The following is a 17,098-nucleotide window of genomic DNA, read 5'->3' as shown; positions in this document are numbered from 1 at the left end:
ACCCACTAAACCATGTCACTCAACACTCCATCCAACCTGGCCTTCAGTGCTGCCAGGGATGGAGCATTCACAACTTCATTAGGCAATACATTCCAGTGCCTCATCAGCCTAACAGTAAAGAACTTCTTCCTTATAGCTAACCTGAAATTCCCTTGTTTAAGTTTGACCCCATTTCCCCTTGTCCTATCACTGCAGTCCCTAATGAAGTCCTTCCCCAGCATCCTTGTAGGCCCCCTTCAGACAGTGGAAGGCTTCTATGAGGTCTCCACGCACCCTTCTCTTCTCCAGGCAGGATTGCCTCCTTCAACCTGCTGTTCACACTTCTTTTAATGCAGCCCAGGGTACGGTTGTCTTTCTGGGCTGCGAACACACACTGCCAGCTAATGTTAAGTTTCTCATCAACTAACACCCCCAAGTCTTTCTCCTCAGGGCTGCTCTGAATCTCTTCTCCACCCAACCTGTAGCTATGCCTGGGACTGCCCCCACCCAGGTGAGACTGACTGGTCTGTAGTTCCCTGGTGATGTGCGGGTAGACTCCACAATTCCTTAAAGTTTTAAAGTAGGTATGCTTTTATTCAGCACTGAAGCACATGGGGGATAGCTCCTCCAAATGCATGCGCACCTCAGCATTGTTCTCCTTCATATTTATCCTCTAAACTATTACGTATTTGTGAGGTTACACAACATGCCTATACATTTTCATGACCTATCACAGAATCACAGAATCCCAAGGGTCGGAAGGGACCTCAAAAGATCATCTAGTCCAACCCCCCTGCAAGAGCAGGGTAACCTAGAGTACATCACACAGGAACTTGTCCAGACAGGCCTTGAATATCTCCAACTGTCCTGGTTTGAGCAGTAGCAGTCATTTTTTTCCTTCTTGGTAGCTGGTGCAGTGCTGTGTTTTGACTTTCGGGCTGGGAACGGTTGCTGATAGCAGCATGTTTTGAGTTACTGCTAAAATGTTTGGTTTTTCCAAGGCCTTTTCTGAGCTTCATGCTCTGCCAGGGAGGAGGGGAAGCTAGGAGGAAGGAGAGACAGGACACCTGACCCAGGCTAGCCAAAGAGGTATTCCATACCATAGCACGTCATACCCAGGAGGTAACCGGGAGAGACCCGGAAGGGCTGGAGCTCTGGGGGGATGGAGGAGGTATCGGTCGGTGCTTGGTCGGGCAGGGTGGGGTGAGTTATGGGTCGGTGGCTGGTGAGGTGTTGTATTCTCTCCACTTGTTATTGGCTTTATCATTATTGTTTGTAGTAGTAGTAGCAGTAGTGTGTCATACTTTAGCTATTAAACCGTTCTTAACTCATGGGGGCTACATTCTTTGGATTCTCCTTCCTAACTCTCTGGGAGTTGGGAGAGCAAGGGGGGGAGTGAGTGAACGAGCTGTGCAGACTCGGTTTAAACCACAACACCAACGTAGGAGACTCCACAACCCCCCTGGGCAACCTGTTCCAGTGCTCTGTCATTCTTACTGTAAAGAAGTTCTTCCTGATGTTAACGTGGAACCTCCTATGCTCCAGTTTACGCCCATTGCCCCTTGTCCTGTCACTGGATATCACTGAAAAAAAACTAGCTCCATCATCCTGACACCCACCCTTTACATATTTGTAAGCATTGATGAGGTCATCCCTCAGTCTCCTCCAAGCTAAAGAGACCCAGCTCCCTGAGCCTCTCCTCATAAGGGAGATGTTCCACTCCCTTAATCTTCTTTGTGGCTCTGTACTGGACTCTTTCAAGCAATTCCCTGTCCTTCTTGAACTGAGGGGCCCAGAACTGGATGCAGTATTCCAGATGTGGCCTCACCAAGGCAGAACAGAGGGGGAGGAGAACCTCTCTTGCCCTACTAACCACACCCTTTCTAATGCACCCTAGGATGCCATTTGCCTTCTTGGCCACAAGGGCACATTGCTGGCTCATGGTCATCCTCCTATCCACCAGGACCCTCAGGTCCCTTTCCCCTTCACTACTTTCCAGCAGGTCAACCCCCAACCTGTACTGGTACATGGGGTTGTTCTTCCCCAGATGCAAGACTCTACACTTGCTCTTGTTGAATTTCATCAAGTTTCTCCTCGCCCAACTCTCCAGCCTGTCCAGGTCTCGCTGAATGGCAACACAGCCTTCTGGTGTGTCAGCCACTCCTCCCAGCTAAGTGTCATCAGTGAACTTGCTGAGGGTACACTCAGTTCCCTCATCCAGGTCGTTGATGAAAATATTAAACAGCACTGGTCCCAGCACTGACCTCTGAGGGACTCCACTAGTCACAGACCTCCAGCTAGATTCTGTGCCATTGACCACAACTCTCTGCCTTCTTCCTTTCAACCAGTTCTTGATCCACCTCACTACCTGATCATCAAGCCCACACTTCTTTAGCTTCTCTATGAGGATGCCGTGGGAGACAGTATCAAATGCCTTACTGAAATCAAGAAAAACCACATCTACTGCTCTACCATCATCCCTCCACCTAGTCACGTCCTCATAGAAGGCTATAAGGTTGGTCAAACATGACTTCCCCCTGATAAAACCATGTTGGCTGTTCTTAATGACCCCCTCATCCTTGATATGCCTAGAGATGGCGTCAAGAATAAGTTGTTCCATCACCTTTCCAGGGATGGAGGTAAGGCTGACTGGTCTATAATTACCCGTTTCCTCCTTCTTGCCCTTCTTATTGACTGGCATGACATTTGCCATCCTCCAGTCCTCAGACACCTCTTCCGTTTCCCACAACTTACCAAACATGATGGAGAGTGGCCTAGCAATGACCTCTGCCAGCTCCCTCAGCACCCGTGAGTGTCTTCCATCCGGACCCATTGATTTATAGATGTCCAGATTGCATAGCTGATTCTTACCCCAATCCTCATCTACCACCTATCCCCTCTTCATATTATAAAGAGGTAAAAGGTCCTTGCTTGCGTAGGGTCTCCTGGTGGTCATGGGAAAGGATCTCAAAGATGAAGTAAATGAGTCTTCCCTGAACTTTCCATCTCTAGTCGTTGCGCATGTTCCCTGGTGATTTTGTCGCTGTCCAAACCGCAAAGCTGTTCTCAGCCAGTTTAGGGGTCCAGAGAACAGAAGTTACTGTTCCTTCCTCATATCAATAGCCTTGGTCCTCCCACCCTGTTCCATAAGCACGATAAGTGTTGAGCACGTATTTGTTGAGTAAGCACAAGTAAGCAGTAACATTGTTAAGCAAGTGGCTTAAACCTAACCCCCCTGTACATTGGTTAATCCTTCACATCACTGGGTCTTCCATTTTCCCCTTCTTGAAAATTGGGCTTACACTTCCCTTTTTCCAGTTGTTGGGAACTTCACCTGACTGGCTTGATTTTTCAGATGTGATGGACAGTTGCTTAGCAACTTCCTTTGCCAGCTCCTTCAGGACCCGCGGATGGATTTCAGCAGGTTCCATGGACTTGTGCACATTCAGGTTCTTACGATGATCTCAAACCTGATCTTCTACAGTGGGCCCAAGGTCTTCATTCTCTCAGTCCCTGCGTCTGCCTTCCAAAACTTGGGTGGTGTGGTCAGAGCATTTGCCAGTGAATACTAGGCAAAGAAGTCATTGAGAATGTCAGCCTTCTCCAAACCCAGGGTAGCCAGCTCTCCTGATAGCTTCTGGAGATGTCCCTGGTCTGTCTTGTTTGCTACGTACCTATAGAAGCCCTTTCTGTTATCTTTCACATCTCTTGCCAGATTTAATACTAACTGGGCCTTTGCTTTCTTGACCTGGTCCCTAGCTTCCTGGACAATATCTCTGTATTCTTCCCTGGCTGCCTGTCCTTGCTTCCACCATTTATAAGCTTCTTTTTCCCCTCTGTTTCCTCGGCAGGTCCTTATCCATCCATGGAGGTCTCCTGGCCCTCCTGCCATATTTCTTTCTAGTTGGGATAGAACACTCCTGAGCTTGTAGCAGGTGATCCTTGAATATCAACCAGCAGTCTTGGAACTCTCACTCTAGGGCTTTATCCCATGGATATTTACAAAGTAGGTTCCCCCCTAACCTCCTGGCCAGCTTCCAGTTGCCTCCCCGAGCAGGACGTGCTGTGGTATGGAATACCTCCCCGACTAGCCCAGACCAGGCGCCCTATCTCTCCCTCCTCCCTGGCAGAGCATGAGCTACTGCTGAACCCATGACATTATCCACCCCTTATTCCATACCATTCACGTCATGCTCAGATCCCACATTTTCAATATACCATCATATATATATACATATATATATATACATCTGCGTACACCCAGACAGATAAAAAGAAATCATTTCTTAATACATGGACCACTCCCTATAATGCAATTGAGTCCATTTGGTCCATGATGTTAAGTTTGTAATAGTCTTTTGTAACAGGAAAGTCTTTGTGCAGTGCTGGATTGTTGCCTACCGATGTTGATCATCCCTTTACTGCAGAACTCATCTGGTTCTATCAAAGTTCATTCTCTGTTGGGACGATGGTTAGAGGGAAGTCAGGGCCAGTCGCTGGTGACCTGAAAACATCTAGTTGATGGACTATAAAAATATTACACAGCAAGCAACAACGTATAATTAAGTTCATTGGCTGTTTTCCCCTAAAATCAAATCCCCTTGAGGTATACATCGGACTTCCCCATCTTCCTGCATTACCCACCAAGTATATCCGGGTCCTTGAGCAAAAGCAATCCCACAAGTGGGTTTGCCTTGGCCTGAAACAGGAGTAACCCAGACTGTCTTCCCTAGCAAATTTCTCATGTGCACTACAGGCACCTTGTCCCCCTCTACAATATGTAAAAGTTCTGACTGGGCTGGGCCAGCCCTGTTAGCAGATCCTCTGGTGTTGACCAACCAGGTGGCCTTTGGTAAATGTGTATCCCAATGCTTGAAAGTTCCCCCACCCATTGCTCTCAGTGTAGTTTTTAACAGCCTATTGTACCGTTCAATTTTCCCAGAGGCTGGTGCATGGTAGGGGATGTGATATACCCACTCAATGCCATGTTCTTTGGCCCAAGTGCCTATAAGGTTGTTCCGAAAATGAGTCCCATTGTCTGACTCAGTTCTCTCTGGGGTGCTGTGTCGCCAAAAGACTCGTTTCTCAAGGCCCAGGATAGTGTTCTGGCAAGTGGCGTGGGTCACAGCATATGTTTCCAGCCATCCGGTAGTTGTTTCCACCATGGTAAGCACATAGCGCTTGCCTTGGAGGGTTGGTGGGAGTGTGATATAGTCAATTTGCCAGGCCTCCCCATATTTATACTTCAGCCATCGTCATCCATACCAAAGAGGTTTTAACCGTTTAGCTTGTTTAATTACAGCACATGTTTCACACTCATGAATAACCTGGGCGATAGTGTCCATTGTTAAGTCCACCCCTCGATCACAAGCCCATTTGTACGTTGCGTCTCTGCCCTGATGGCCTGAAGTGTCATGGGCCCACCGGGCCAAAAATAATTCGCCTTTATGTTGCCAATCTAAGTCCATCTGAGCTACTTCAATCTTAGCAGCTTTATCCACTTGTTGGTTATTGTGGTGTTCCTCAGTGGCCCAACTCTTAGGTATGTGGGCATCTACATGGCGTACCCTCACCACCAGCTTCTGCACCCAGGCAGCGATATCTTGCCATAATGCAGCAGCCCAGATGGGTTTACCTCTGCGTTGCCAGTTGCTCTGCTTCCATTGCTGCAACCACCCCCACAGGGCATTTGCCACCATCCATGAGTCAGTATAAAGGTAGAGTACTGGCCACCTTTCTCGCTCAGCAATGTCCAGGGCCAGCTGGATGGCTTTCAACTCGGCAAACTGACTCGATTCACCCTCTCCTTCAGCAGTTTCAGCAACTTGTCGTTGAGGACTCCATACAGCTGCCTTCCATCTCCGATGCTTTCCCACAATACGGCAGGACCCATCAGTAAACAAGGCATACTGCTTTTCACTTTCTGACAATTTATTATATGGTGGTGCCTCTTCGGCACGCATCACCTCCTTCTCTGGTGACATTCCAAAATCTTTGCCCTCTGGCCAGTCCATGATGACTTCCAGAATGCCTGGACGACTGGGATTTCCTGTCCGAGCTCGTTGTGTAATTAGTGCAGCCCATTTACTCCAAGTAGCATCAGTTGCATGATGTGTAGAGGAGACCCTGCCTTTGAACATCCAGCCCAGCACTGGCAAGCGGGGTGCCAAAAGGAGCTGTGCATCAGTGCCAATCACCTCCGAAGCAGCTCGAACCCCTTTATAAGCTGCCAATATATCTTTCTCCGTTGGGGTATAGCTGGCCTCCGAGCCTTTGTATCCCCGACTCCAAAAACCAAGGGGTTGACCTCGAGTCTCCCCTGGAGTTTTCTGCCAGAGGCACCAGGTAGGACCGTTCTCCCCAGCTGCGGTGTACAGTACATTTTTCACATCTGGACCGGTCCGGACTGGTCCAAGGGCCACTGCCTGAACTATCTCGCGTTTTATTTGCTCGAAGGCTTGTTGTTGCTCAGGACCCCATTTGAAATCATTCTTTTTCCGGGTCACATGATAGAGAGGGCTTACGATTGAACTGTAATTTGGAATGTGCATTCTCCAGAATCCCACAGCACCCAAGAAAGCTTGTGTTTTTTTCTTATCAGTTGGTGGAGACATTGCTGTTATCTTATTGATCACTTCTGTAGGGATATGTCTATGTCCATCTTGCCATTTTATTCCCAAAAATTGAATTTCCCGTGCAGGTCCTTTGACTTTACTCCCTTTTATGGCAAAACCACCTTTCAGCAGGATTTGGATTATTTCCCTCCCTTTCTCAAAAACTTCTTCAGCTGTATCACCCCACAAAATAATGTCATCGATGTACTGCAAGTGTTCTGGAGCTTGCCCCTGTTCCAGTGCAGTCTGGATCAGTCCGTGACAGATGGTGGGGCTGTGTTTCCACCCCTGGGGCAGTCGGTTCCAAGTGAACTGGACACCCCTCCAAGTAAAAGCAAACTGTGGCCTGCACTCTGCCGACAGAGGAATTGAGAAAAATGCATTGGCAATATCAATCGTGGCATACCACTTGGCTGCCTTTGACTCTAATTCATACTGCAGTTCTAACATATCCGGCACAGCAGCACTCAATGGTGGTGTGACTTCATTCAGGCCACGATAGTCTACTGTTTGTCTCCACTCTCCATTAGACTTTCGCACTGGCCATATGGGGCTATTAAAAGGTGAGCGGGTCCTGCTGATCACTCCCTGCCTTTCCAGTCTACGGATCAGATTATGGATGGGAATCAGGGAGTCTCGATTGGTGCGATATTGCCGCCGGTGCACTGTTGTGGTCGCAATTGGCACTTGCTGTTCTTCGACTTTCAGCAACCCCACAACAGAAGGATCCTCTGAGAGACCAGGCAAGGTGGACAGCTGCTCAATTTCCTCAATCTCCAAAGCAGCAATAACAAAAGCCCACCGGTATCCTTTTGGGTCTTTGAAGTACCCTCTCCTGAGGTAGTCCATGCTGAGGATGCATGGAGCCTCTGGACCAGTCACAATGGGGTGCTTCTGCCATTTCTTCCCAGTCAGGCTAATTTCAGCCTCTAGTACAGTCAACTCTTAGGACCCCCCTGTCACTCCAGAAATATAGATAGGTTCCACCCCTTGACAGTTCGATGGCATCAGGGTACACTGTGCACCAGTGTCAACTAGAGCCTTATACTTCTGTGGGACTGATGTGCCAGGCCATCTGATCCACACAGTCCAGTAAATACAATTGTCCCCTACCTCCACCTGGCTGGAGGCAGGGCCCCTCTAATAGTCATCGTCGTCACAATCTTGGACACCTAAGTCGTGTTGAAAGGGATTATTCTTCTTTATCACAGGAGCTGGAGTAAAATCAGCTCTTCCGCTCCATCTGGGAACCTGTCCACCAGAGACTGAAGCTGCAGCTCTCATGGGGCGATCAGTCATGGCCCTTGCTCCTCTCTTCAATTCCCTCACACGTTCCTCCAAGGCTGAAGTAGGTTGTCCATCCCACTTTGTCATGTCTTCTCCGTGATCCTGCAGGTAAAACCATAGGGTGGCCCGTGGTGTGTATCTTATATATTTTCTCTCTCGAGCAATAGGACGCCTTTTGTTAATAGCTGAAACGCGTGTTGGCAAACGTGAGGAGCTAGATAAATCAGACAGATCGTCCCTCAACTGTTTGAGATCATGAGACAGTTTTTCCACAGCTGAGATGATGGAAGGGGTAAGATTGTCTTCGAATTCTTGGAGTTTATGAACCATTTCATCCACTGTTAGTGGTGCTTTGTCATTACAGGTTACCGTTGCCAATGGATGGGCATTTGACGACGGTGAGTTTTGTGTAAGCTTTCGCCACATGGGTCGTGTGCATTCGACTTCATCTGGGTCTATGGGTACATTCCCATTATTCGGCTTGGTGTGGTAGATCATCTCTATGATAGCTGATTCCCTCAGGGACTGGATGCCTTTGTCTATAGTAGTCCACTTGGCCTAAGAACTCATAACATCGTCCTTGTATGGAAACCTTTCTTTCACAGCTGCCAAAAGCCGCCTCCAAAGACTGAGGGACTTTTTCTCTCTTGCAATTGCTTTGTCAATTCCCCCTTCCCTAGCAAGTGATCCCAGCTGCTTGGCTTCTGTACCTTCTAGTTCGTGACCATCGGCCCCATTATCCCAACATCGGAGCAGCCAGGTGATGATGTGCTCCCCTGATTGACGGGTGAAATCTTTTCGCATATTCCGCAGCTCAGTTGAGGTCCGAGATCGAGAAGTCACCTCTTCTTCTTCGTCGTGTGATGATGACCCCTGATCAGATACTAGACCAGGTAGTGGATGCATAGTTTCTTCATCTTGCCTCTTCCTTCTTGCCTCCTTTCTGGTTTTTCTCTTGTGTACAGAAGCAACCGATATTGGTACGAATTGGTCCTCTAGTTCAGATGCAGTGATTATCACTGTAGTTTGAGTAGCAACTGTACTTGTTGCTGGGGTAGCTGCACTATCTGTCACAGTCGAGGGCTGAATAGCCACTGTACTCGTTACTGGGGTAGCTGCACTGTCTGTCACAGCTGAAGTTTGGGTAGCAACTGTACTTGCCGCTGGGGATGGTGTAGCTGCTGTACTTGGAGTTGGAACAGCTGTGCTGACTTCTGTGTTGCCCTCAGATCCAGGGACATTTTTTTCCTTTTGAAGGTGCTGGATAATGTCGAACAAGACCCTGTAGGCATAGGCCAAGCCCCAGCACGTTGCTGTAATTTGTCCATCTCTGGTATGGCCAGGACGACAACACACCTCATTTAGCTGTTTTACTAATTCTTCCGGATTCTTCACTTGTTCAGGAGTAAAATTCCAAAGTACTGGAGGGGCCCACTGACCTAGATGCTTACCCATACTATCCCACACACCCTGCCACTCATGACTGTCCAGCCTCTGGGAAGATCTCCTGGTCCTCCTATTTCGTCGTTTAACCCCAATACAGGACCAGACCTGACTCCGCTTAACTCCTGAAATCAGATGAAATAACTGTGAGCAAAACACACTCTGTATGCGTGCTACTATGGTGATCCCCATCACAATCAGCATACAAGTCTCAACAGTATTAAAAGGCCATTCAAAAACTTCAAAACCCTCAAATGATGTTGTAGACCATCTGGAGAGAACACTGGGAGGATAGAAGAATGTCTCCTTCACAGGTTGAACACCCGAAAAGGAGAAAAAAGATGTGAAATTCCTAAGCACTTCTATTATATACCTCCCAAAATATAAAGTTGGTGACCATACCGGGAGCATAAACCAGATCAGTTTCATGATCAATGCTTCTATTGTATTACAAGTCATTAACATAAAGTACAATGAGACCAGAACCTTAGCCCAAACCCCATACTTGATAAACACTAACACAGCTAATATATATGACAAGTAATTGGTAAAATCCTGAAACCGTGAGATCAAGAGAAAAAACTGTGAGAGCCAATAAAACAGCATTGTGACAAATGACTATAAATCCTGTCAGATTTGTTGTTATTTTGTGGGTTTGTGCCCCACGTTGGGCGCCAAAAACTGTCGTGGTTTAAACTAAATCTGCACAGTTCCCCCTTTGTTTCCCCTCCCCCCCCCTCACCTTCCCACTCCCGGAGGGATGGGAAGGAGAGCCGGAGGAATACAACTCCCACGGATTGAGGTAAAATCAGTCCAGCAATCAAGGTATAACAGAAATAACTACCGGTACCAATAACAAATCAATGTTAGAGGAGACAAACAGGGAGAGAGAATACGATACCACCCGCCGCCACGAGGCCAGCCCGGAAGAGAGAGCTTCCCCCCTCCCCTCCTAGCCAGCTTCCAGTTGCCTCCCCGAGCAGGACGTGCTGTGGTATGGAATACCTCCCCGACTAGCCCAGACCAGGCGCCCTATCTCTCCCTCCTCCCTGGCAGAGCATGAGCTACTGCTGAACCCATGACACAGCCCCTCTGTGTTGGTGAGCATTAGGTCAAGCATGGCACTTCTCCTTCTCAGCTCCTCTATTACTTGTAGAAGGAACTTGTCTTCCACACAACCAAGGGAACTTCTGGATTGCTTGTGCCAGGCCGTACCATCCCTCCAACAGATATCAGGGTGGTTGACGTCCCTCATGAGAACAAGGGCCTTTGAGCGTGAGGCTGCTCCTGTCTGTCTATAGAGGGCTTCATTCACAGAGTCATTTTGATCAAGCAGTCTGTAACAGATCCCCAGAGTAATGTCCCCCATCGCTGTTCTCCCTTTGACCCTGATCCACAAGCTCTCTATTGACTCATCACCTGTCCCCAAACAGTGTTCCGTACTTTCTAGCCTATCACTGACATAAATAGCTATTTTCCCTCCCCCTCTGCCTGGCCTGTCTTTTCTAAAGAGCTTATATCCTTCCATTCCAACACTCCAGTCATAGCAGCCCTCTCACCATATTTCTGTTGTCGACGCAGGAGTCCCAGACAACGTGGAGACGATCAATGTGATCAAAGGATTGCCAAACTTTATTAGATACAGTGCTCTTCTTATACCCTTACTCCCTTATGTAACAGCCTTGGATACTGAGCTCTAATTGGTTAGTCTAGAGGTTACTATCGTTTACAGAGCTAATGTTTATAACTTGTTATAATTGTGATTAAATACCTTACTCTAAAAATACAGTGGGAAACTACAACCTTGGCAGAGATCATTCTCTGTATGTTTTCAGTGGAAAATTACAGAGGCCTAACAAGACAATTGACCTTGCTTATGCCTGCCAAGAATCTTCTTACTTTACAGTAACAAGGCTCAGGATATCAGGATCGCTCACTACGTGGCCTTGGCTCTTTAAGAATTCCCACATTTCTGTGATGCCTGTGATATCATATCCCTTTAGATGTACACACATCTCTAATTTCTCTTTTTTTTTCCATACTACAGACATTTGTATAGAGGCATATGAGCTGAGTTCCAAATGAAGATAAGGTATTGTCTGGAGTGGCTGAAATATTTCTGCATTGCTCCAAGCATTTATTATATTTTTTTGCAAGTGACTGGGAGTGTTGGGATGGATCGATGCCCCTCTCCCCCAACACATCTATTTTAAAGCTGCCTTGACGAGCCTGGCAAGTCTCCTACCAAAGGAGCTCTTCCCCTTCTTTGTCAGACCAGCTTTACCAGCCTCCAGTAGACCTGGTCTCCCAAATAGAGTCCCATGCTGTAAGTAACCAAGCCCCTTTAATATGGCATCACCCATTTAACCATTTATTAACCTGTCAAATACATCTGGGCTTTTCAGGGTCTTCCCCTTTAACCTGGAGGATTGGTGAAAAAGCTATCTGAGATCCAAAGCCCCTAACCACCCCTCCCAGGGCTCTGTAGTACTTCTTAATGTTCTCCAGGCTACTGCTGTCTACATGGCTAGCACCCACATGGACCACAACAAGTAGGTAATATTCGGCAGGACATACTAGACCAGGGAGCCTCTCAGCAACATAAAATAATAGTTAGGGTTGGAAAGGACCTTAAGATCATCTAGTTCCAACCCCCCTGCCATGGGCAGGGACACCTCACACTAAACCATGTCACCGAAGGCTCTGTCCAATGTGGCCTTGAACTCTGCCAGGGATGGAGCATTCACAACCTCCCTGGGCAACCCATTCCAGTACCTTACCACCCTCACAGGAAAGAATTTCTTCCTTATATCCAATCTAAACCTCTGCTGTTTAAGTTTCAACCCATTACCCCTTGTCCTATCACTACAGTCCCTAATGAATAGTCCCTCACCAACATCCTTGTAGGCCCCCTTCAAATACTGGAAGGCTGCTATGAGGTCTCCATGCACCCTTCTCTTCTCCAGGCTAAACAGCCCCAACTTTCTCAGCTTGTCTTCATACGAGAGGTGCTCCAGTCCCCTGATCATCCTCGTGGCCCTCCTCTGGACTTGTTCCAACAGTTCCATGTCCTTTTTATGTTGAGGACCCCAGAAGTGTACTCGGTACTCCAAGTGAGGTCTCATGAGAGCAGAGTAGAGGGGTAGGATCTGAGCCCCTGATAGGCAGCACACTTCCCTTGAGAGTGGGTCAGGCTGACAGATGGGTGCCTCTGTGCTTTTCAAAGTAGAGTTGCATTATGTCACACCATACTTGGAATATGCCTTCCCTGCAGTGATGTTTATCATCCATGGGCCCTGGGCTAAGGTTCTTCTTTTGTTGTACTTTTTAATGATGGCTTATAATAGACTTGCTGGTCATGAAACTGATCTGATTTGTGTTCTTGGGAGCCATCTAATGGGAGCTACTAATAATTATGCCTCTGATTTTTAACTCCTCAGAGGACAAACCTGTGGATGAGACATCCTCCCACACCTTCCCATCTACCACCAGCTTGTTTACAGTAGGATCTGAGAATTTGAAAAGATTTTGAATATGCTTTGAGTACCCTTGAAAACAACCTACTCCTTTTGCTGGGAACCAGCATGTTGTTGAATATGGTTCAGGTCTTGTTTAAGGTTAAACAGCTGTCAAAGAATGCCACCAGGAGATCTTCCTCGAGGCTGGACAGTCATGAGTGGCAGGGTGTGTGGTATAGTATGGACAAGTACCTAGGCCAGTGGGCCCTTCCAGTGCTTTGGAACTTCACTCAGGGACATGTGCGGAAACAGGGAAAACTAGTAAAATACTTTAGAAAAGCATGCTGTCATTCTGGTAATAACAGGGAGGTACAAATAACTGCAGTGTGCTGAGGCCTGGCCTACACTTGCAGAGCCCTGCTCAGCACTATCCAGTACCCTCAAGGGGAAAAGAAGGTCTCTGGATCTGATGGCTAAGCAACAGACACTATGGCTCCTCCATCCCTGACAAGGAGCAATGCAGCCACTGCAACCCCAGCGACAGGCACTGCAGCCACTGCAACCCCGGCAGCAGGTATCCCTACAGGGACAGTTATGTGTTGCCCAGGCAAGGGGACCACTGTAGAGAAAGACCTCCAGTACCAGAGGGAATTAGCTGTTCTAGAGATGATCTATCATAAGTTGCATGCCAGGGATACACCTGTAGATCCAGATGAAGTCAAATGTACATGACCCATGTGGTGGAAATTTACACAGAGTGTGTCACGATCTAATGCCAACTTATTGGCATTGATGAGCTGGAGAGATGCAGCAGCACCAACAGTGAATGAAGTGAGTCATCAGCTCCAGGAATTTGAAGACAGTCTCTCCCCCACCATCATTTTCAGCTGTGGAAAAACTCCCGTCCCAGGAGTTCAAGCAATTGAGAGACTATATAACCAGCTCCCCGCGTGTATAGACACACATCTCGGCTATTAACAATAAGCTCGCTGTTGCTTGAGAGGGAAGATATAGGAAGTACATGCCATGGGGCACCCTATGGTTTTACCTGCGGGATCATGGAGAAGACATGAGAAAGTGGGATGGAAAACCTACCTCAGTTCTGGAGGAATGGGTACATGAATTGCAAGTAAAAACAACTGTGAAGGAGAATCCTCCCAGGAAAGTTGCTTCTCCAGTCTCTTGTGGGCAGCTTTCCAGATGGAGTGGAAGAGCTGATTTTACTCTGATTCCTATGATAAGGAATTCTAAACCCTTTGTACAAGAAGTAAGTGAAGAATCTTATGATTGCTGTTAGAAGGGTTCTGCCTCCAGTCAGGTGGAGGAGAGAGACAATAGGGTTTATTGGATTTTGTAGATCAGATAGCCTGGCACATTAGTCCCAGAGGAATATTAAGCTCTAGTAGACACCAGTGTACAGTGTATAGTAATGCCATCAAGGTATCAAGGGGTAGAACCCATTTGTATTTCTGGAGTGACAGGAGGATCCCAAGAGTTGACTCTACTGGAGGCTGAAATCAGCCTGACTGGGAAGGAGCGGCAAAAGCACCCCATTGTGACTGGTCCAGAGGCTCCATGCATCCTCACCATAGACTATCTCAGGAGAGGGTACTTCAAGAACCTAAAAGGGGACTGATAGGCTTTTGGTATAGCTGCCTTGGAGATAGAGGAAATTAAGCAGCTGTCCACCTTGCCTGGTCTCAGGGGATCCTTCTGTTGTGGGGTTGCTGAAAGTCGAAGAACAACAAGTGCCAATTGCGAGAAAACAGTGCACCGGTGGCAATATCGCACCAACCGGGACTCCCTGGTTCCCGTCCATAAGCTGATCCATAGACTGGAGAGACAGGGAGTGATCAGTAGGACCCTCTCACCTTTTAAGAGCCCCATAAGGCCAGTGCAAAAGTCTAATAGAGAGTGGAGACTACCAGTAGACTGTTGTGGTCTGAATGAAGTCACACCACCACTGGAGTCAAAGTCAGCTAAGTGGGATGCCACAACTGTTATTGCCAATGCATTATTCTCAATTCCTTTGAGCAGAGTGAAGGACACAGTTTGCTTTTACTTGGAGGGGTGTCCAGTACACTTTGAATCAACTGCCCCAGGGGTGGAAACACAGCCCTACCATCTGTCATGGACTGATCCAGACTGCACTGGAACATGTGCAAGCTTCAGATTACCTACAATACATAGATGACATTATCGGGTGGGACAATACAATGGAAGAAGTTTTTGAGAAAGGGAGGGAAATAATCCTGCTAAAAGCCGGTTTTGCCATAAAACGGAGTAAGGTCAAGGGACCTGCACAGAAGATAGAATTTTTGGGAATAAAATGTCAAGATGGATGCTGCCAGATCCGCCCAGATGTGATTAATAAGTTAACAGCAATATCTTCCACCAACTAATAAGAAGAAAACACAAGCTTTCTTAGGTGGTGTGGGGTTTTGGAGAATGCACATTCCAAATTACAGTCTGATTGTAAACCCTCTCTGTCATGTGACCTGGAAGAACTATTTCATTATATGGTCCTGAGCAACAACAAGCCTTTGAACAAATTAAATTAATTAGAGAGAGTTCATTCAGTAGCCCTTCAGTAGTCAGGACTGGGAAGGTGTGAGAAATGTGCTTGACACCACAGGCGGGGAGAATGGTCCTAGTTGCAGCCTCTGGCAGAAAGTTCCAGGAAGACTTGAGATCGACCCCTCAGATTTTAGAGTCAGGGATACAGAGGATCCGAGGTCAGCTCTACTTCATAAACTGGCAGTATATTTCAGCTGAAGAGGTTCAAGCTGCTTCTGAAGTGATTGGTACTGAAGCACAGCTCCTGTTGACACCCTGATTGCCTGTGCTGGGTAGGATGTTCAAAAGCAGGAAGTCCTATGCACATAGGATCATAGAATGGTTTTGGTTGGAAACGATATTAAGATAATCTAGTTCCAACCCCCCTGCCATAGGTAGGGACACTTCACACTAGACTAAATCACCGAAGGCTCTGTCCAACCTGGCCTTGAACACTGCCAGGGATGGAGCATTTATCATTTTTTGGGTAACGTGTTCCAGTGCCTCACCACCCTCATAGTAAAATACTTTTTCCTTATATCTAACCTGAACTTCCCTTGTTTAAGTTGAAACCCATTACTCTTTGTCCTATCACTAGAGTCTTTTTCTAGCATCCTTATAGGCCCCCTTCAGATATTGGAAGGCTGCTATAATGCAGTACTAATCACACAACAAGCTCAAATAGGTAATCCCAGTTATCCAGGAATCCTAGAAGTCATCATGGACTGGCCAGAGGGCAAAGATTTTGGAATGTCACCAGCGGATGAGGTGATGCGTGTTGAAGAGGCCCCACCATACAATAAACTGTCAGAAAGTGAGAAGCAGTATAGCTTGTTAACTGATGGGTCCTGCTGTAGTGTGGGGAAGCATTGGAGATAGAAGGCAGCTGTATGGAGTCCCGTACGACAAGTTGCAGAAACTGCTGAAGGAGAGAATGAATCGAGTCAGTTTTGCTGAAGTCATCTAGCTGGCCTTGGACATTGCTGAACAAGAAAAGCGGCCAGTACTTTATACTGACTCATGGATGGTGGCAAATGCCCTGTGGGAGTGGTTGCAGCAATGGAAGCAGAGCAACTGGCAGTGCAGAGGTAAACTCATCTGGGCTGCTGTGTTGTGGCAAGATATCACTGCACAGGTATGCCATGTAGATGCTCAAGTCCCCAGGAGTAGGGCCACTAAAGAACTTCAGAACAACCAACAGGTGGATCAAGCTGCAAAGATTGAAGTGGCTCAGATGGATTTAGATTGACAACATAAGGGTGAATTATTTTTAGCCTGGTGGGCCCATAACACCTCAGGCCAATGAAGCAGAGTTGCAGTGAATGTGAAACATACTGCAATTAAGCAAGCCATGCAGTTAAAGCCTCTGTTATTGAGGTTGATGGCTGAAGTACAAACACAAGGAGGTCTGGCAGATTGACTGTATCATACTCCCACTGACCCACCAAGGCAAAGCTGGACACATACGCTGTGCCCCATGCCACTGCCCGGAACACTATCCTGGGCGTTGAGAAACAAGTCTTGTGGTGTCATGGCACCCCAGAAAGAATTGAGTAAGACAATAGGAATAATTTCTGGAACAACTTTATAGACGCTTAGGCCGAAGAACACGGCATCGAGTGGGTATGCCTCATCCCTTATCATGAACTGGCCTTAGGGGAAATTGAGTGATATAATGGGCTATTAAAAGCTACACTGAGAGCAATGGGTGGTGGGACTTTCAAGCATTATCCCAATGTTTGGCAAAAAGCCATCTGGTTA

At 47.3% G+C, this 17,098-nt stretch overlaps 1 protein-coding gene across 10 annotated transcripts in view; it reads left to right on the top strand.

Annotated features, from left to right (window-relative positions):
• The window catches only part of LOC117438277 (ubiquitin-associated protein 2-like), a 128,350-nt gene that overhangs the window by 53,265 nt on the left and 57,987 nt on the right, over positions 1–17,098 (top strand). The gene's annotated exons all lie outside the window — the stretch shown is intronic.

This window comes from Melopsittacus undulatus (genome assembly GCF_012275295.1).
Source record: "Melopsittacus undulatus isolate bMelUnd1 chromosome W unlocalized genomic scaffold, bMelUnd1.mat.Z SUPER_W_unloc_4, whole genome shotgun sequence".
Lineage (NCBI taxonomy): Eukaryota > Metazoa > Chordata > Aves > Psittaciformes > Psittaculidae > Melopsittacus > Melopsittacus undulatus.
This window is presented reverse-complemented; position numbering and strand designations above follow the sequence as displayed.